We start from the raw sequence: 5,098 nt of genomic DNA, 5'->3' as shown, positions 1-5,098 counted from the left end.
ATTGTATGATCTAGAACAGAGTACGAGGCCGTTTAATTTGGGCACGATTTTTTCCCAAAGTGAAAATAGCGCCCCCTATTAAGAAGAAGTTAACCATTTGAGCCTTGTTCCTCTCTAGGTTTCTTCCTAGGTCCCTTCCTTCTAGGCTTTTACCTGAGTAATTTTCTATTAATGTATATTTACTTTTACACAAGTATGACAGTTGGGTACTTTTTACACCACTTCTTCAAGGGAGTGTCCTGACCACTGTGCTTTCTCTTGCATTGCTTGCACTTTAGGGTCTAGGTTGGGTTACTGTAAAGCACTTTGTGACTGCTGATGTTAAAGGGTCTTTAAACATAAATGTGATTGATTGAAACTGACCACACAGAAGGCTTCAGCGCTTACCAATCCCACACAGGGGACCGTAGTGAACAGCAGATTAATCACATACTACCTCACATCTATCCCCTTTTGGCTTCACACATTCACTGACTCACACATAGAAATAGGCACCCAGGTACGTATATTACCATGCCTGCCTGTACGCACGTAATCCTACACAAAAAGTGAATAACAAACTCTCATCAATATCCTACAAAGGCTTGTTAAAGGCTTGTTAAAGCAATTTGTTGACAGAACAGAACCACAGAACCTTTGAAGTGAAGTTATGACTCTATTTTCCCCTTTACTTTGATGGCACTAATGAATCCTGAGCAAAGAGGGAGAGAGGGAGAGGGAGAGAGGGAGAGATCTTTATTTTATTATTGTCCCAATTGTTACTTCAGGAAGTACAAACTTTCCTTCATTTTAACAGACCTAGAGAGTTAGAACCAAGCACCCCTTTTTGTCCAATGTATATAGAACCAACCCCTTGAGGGAAAGAGAGAGAAAGATACATGTTTACTGTTCATTTGTATAGTTTATTTCAATTTTGGTTTTTTATATATTTCACTTGCTTTGGCAACATATGTTTCACATGCCAATAAAGCCCCATAAATTCATTTAATTGAGAAAGAGAGAAGAGAGAGAGAGAGAGAGAGAAGGAGGAGAGAGAGAAGAGAGAGAGAGAGAGAGAGAAGGAATAAACATATAAATTGTGATTGAAGAAAAGTGACGTCAGTAGCATAGAGAGGTAAACAAAGAGGGAGATGGAATATTGAATAACACGGCAAAAACAGACAGCGCAGACACCAGACAGAACAGACAGAACAGGACAGACAGACAGACAGACAGACAGACAGACAGACCAGACAGACAGACAGACAGACAGACAGACAAGACAGACAGACAGAAACAGACAGACAGACAGACAGAAGACAAGACAAGACAGACAGACTAGACAGACAGCAGACAGACAGACAGACAGACAGACCAGACAGACAGACACGAGCGACTTTACAGTCAGACAGAGACAGACAGAGGTCGATATAAACAGACAGAGGGTGGAGACGAGGACAGGCAGTGGTGGAGAACAGACAGACAGACAGAGAAACAGACAGACCGAGACAGACAGACAGGTTACAGACAGAGACAGACAGAGGTGGAGAAGACAGACGACAGAGGTAGAAACAGAACAGACAGAGGTGGAGACAGAGACAGACAGAGGTTGATGATAGACACACAGAGGTGGAGACAGAGACAGGCAGAGGTGGAGACAGACAGGCAGAGGGTGGAGACAGACAGACAGAGGTGGAGAGCAGACAGAACAGACAGAGGTGGAGACAGAGACAGGCAGTGGTGGAAGACACAACAGACAGAACAGAGAAAACAGACCGGACCTAGATTAGAGACAGACAGACCGAGATAGACAGACAGGTACAGACAGAGGTGGAGACAGGACCGACACGAGGTAGAGACAGGACCGACAGAGTAGAGACAAGACCGACAGAGGTGGAGCAGAGACAGACAAGAGGTCGATATAGCAAGACAGAGGTGGAGACGAGACAGGCAGAGGTGGAGACAGACAGACAGACAGAGGTTGATATAGACAGCAGAGGTGGAGACAGAGACAGGCAGAGTGGAGACAGACAGACAGAGGTTGAAGACACGACAGACAGACAGAGGTGGAGACAGAGAGAGAGACAGACAGAGAGACAGAGAGAAGGATAAACATAAAAATTGTGAATGAAGAAAAAGTGACGTCAGTAGCATAGAGAGAAACAAAGAGGGAGATTGACTTAAAAATGGATAATCGAATAACAGGGGCAAAAGGTTGGTGCTCTAGAGCTTTACAACATGTGGACTGATTATTGTTTTTGCCAAATATGAAATCTCCCAAATCCAGTGTATCAACACTCAGATTAACACATAAATATATCTGCCTGGCAACGGCAAGACAAAAGAGCAAATATGAAGGATTGATGTGTGTGGTGTGTGTGTGTGAGAGGAGAGAGAGAAGAGAGAGAGAGAGAGAGAGAGAGAGAGAGAGAGAGAGAGAAGAGAGAGAGAGAGAGAGAGAGAGAGAGAGAGAGAGAGAGAGAGAGAGAGAGAGAGAGAGAGAGAGAGAGAGAGAGAGAGAGAGAGAGAGAAGAGAGAGAGAAGAGAGAGAGGAGAGAGAGAGAGAGGAGAGAGAGAGAGATGAAGAGAGGGATATACGAAATTAATAAGATGGAAGGGGGAGAAATAAGGGAAGGCTGAAGAAGTTGATTCCTCACAGATAAAAAGATAAAACAGGGAGAAGGGAGATGCATGGGAAAGAGAAAGATGAGGGAGGAGAGAAAATATACAATATAGAGAGAGAGAGAGGAGAGAGAGAAGAGGAGAGAGAGCGGAGAGAGAAGGTATAGGAAGAGAGAGAGAGGAGAGAGAAAGGGAGGAGAGAGAGGGGTTTGCATAGTTCTTCATGCCCCATTTCACTTCAACTCACAGTCTTCTCCCCTCTCTCTCCTGCCTCTCTCTCTCTCTCCTCTCTCCTGTCCTCCCTCTCTCTCTAGACGCTCCTAGACGCCCCACACTGTGCTGCAGACTGAGTGATTGCCGTGGGGATGTAGAGTGTACCTGATTAAGTTGTCCACGCCAAACATGTCTTTGAACTAGAGAGGGGAGAGACAGATACAGATGTCCTGGGGAATAGCACAGTGTGTGTGTGTGTGTGTGTGTGTGTGTGTGTGTGGTGTGTGCGTGATGTGGCGTGTGGGTGTGCGTGTGCGTGTGGTGTTGTGTCTGTGTGTCTGTGTCTGTGTGTGTGTGTGTCTGTGTGCGTGTGCGCTATATGCGGTGTGTGTGCGTGTGTGTTTGTTTAGGAGGAGTTGCGAGAGAGAGTTTATTTGAGGTAGAGGGAGCACTGTGTGACTCTGATCTGATTTAGCGAGGCGAGGGTGTCTGTGTGTGTGTGCTGTGCTTGTCAAGGTGAGTTTGGGTTAGGGAGGAAGATATGATACAAAAACGTGCAGAAACGTCTTATTTAAAGTCATTCAAGACATAAGGAACAACTGCTTCACTGCACTTTGTGACATCTGTTTTGGTGGGGATGACACATTCAGATACTTTCGCTCTGCTGTTAAACCGTGACGGTATCCACTGACCAATTTCAGAATTTAATTTAATCATGTCTGCCTGCCTCAAATCAATCCCTTTAAATCATGTACCAACATGACCGACACACACACACATTAACACACACCACCACACCACACCACACACACACACACACACACACACACCACACACCACACCACACACTCACACACACACACACACACACAACACAATCACACACACATACACGCACCACGCCAGCACACGCACACACACACACACACACACATATACACACTGTTGATATGGCTCTAAATACTGTAGCTTGGGTATAATTCCCACTGACAGTTTTCAAAGTCTAGAGAACAACACAAGGCGTTAGATAGGGCTTGTCTCAAGGTACTGTAAATAAGCTGAACAGCCACACAGTCAGGGTCATTACAAGGTAACGCACTGGAGAACACAGCAGATGTTTTCCTGGAGAGAGTAGCTAGCAGCCTCGCTGCACCACTGAGTGGGCTCACGCACACTGTCTGGAGGAGAGAGAGAGAGTGTGTGTGTGTGTGCAGTGTTCTGTAGCTCAGTTGGTAGAGCATGGCCCTACAGGGCCAGGATAGTGGGTTGGATCCCCTGGATGACACATACATGTAACAGGTATCCACACTGGATTTGAAATAGCTGAATCACATGTATTATTATTATTATTACATGCCATTCCAGATTAAATGAATATGCAGTAGTTGATGAGGATACCTAGGTGACTCAAATAACCAATGACCTTTCACCTCTACTGTCATGTAAGGAACAGCACATTTTTTAAAGTTTTTTAAAGTTGAACCTTTATTTAACTATGCAAGTCAGTTAAGAACAAATTCTTATTTACAATGACTGCCTACCTGGGAACAGTGGGTTAACTGCCTTGTTCAGGGGCAGAACGACAGATTTTTACCTTGTCAGCTCGAGGAATTCAATCCACCAACCTTTTGGTTACTGGCCCAACGCTCTAGGCTACTGGCCCAACTAGGCTACCTGCGGCAGCAATGGGGAGACAGCAATGGGGGCAGTGAATTACTTTGGCGAAGCACACAGAGAGAAAACAGAATGCGTCAGGTTGTAGAGATCTAAGACATGACTGATGAAAGCCTTAGTGAGTGATGTTGAGTGGATATAAAAGGTATGTATATGAGTCTGTCTAAAACATTTACAAACATGTCTCTCTTTTCACTCCAAATGGTTCATGACCTTCAGGGAGCGGTTATGAGAAGATGGGGTGAGGGGTGGCTCGTATTGGACGCACGAGATCTATACCGGCATTACCGCGACGCAGGCAATGAGGCAAGTGATCGCGTGAGGATCCCAGCTGGGTTGAAAAAGAGACAGATAAGGGTGTATTTTAGAGGGCAAGATGGTCTAGGAGTGATGTCTATGAGGCGTGCCGCCCGTTCGGATTCTTACACGGTTTTGGGGGTTGTACCGTGGTCAGGTTCATTGATATAACCAGGTGGTGTGGAGATTGAGCAGCCGATCATGTACATAGTTGTAAGGACGACCGAGGGGTGTTAATACATGGACCCGCAGTTTGAGCGTCAACGCAAAAACATGTGGCAGTTGCTGAAGATATGATGCGGGGGGGCAAATC

Source organism: Salvelinus sp. IW2-2015, unplaced genomic scaffold (assembly GCF_002910315.2).
Source record: "Salvelinus sp. IW2-2015 unplaced genomic scaffold, ASM291031v2 Un_scaffold3204, whole genome shotgun sequence".
Classification (NCBI taxonomy): domain Eukaryota; kingdom Metazoa; phylum Chordata; class Actinopteri; order Salmoniformes; family Salmonidae; genus Salvelinus; species Salvelinus sp. IW2-2015.
This window is presented reverse-complemented; position numbering follows the sequence as displayed.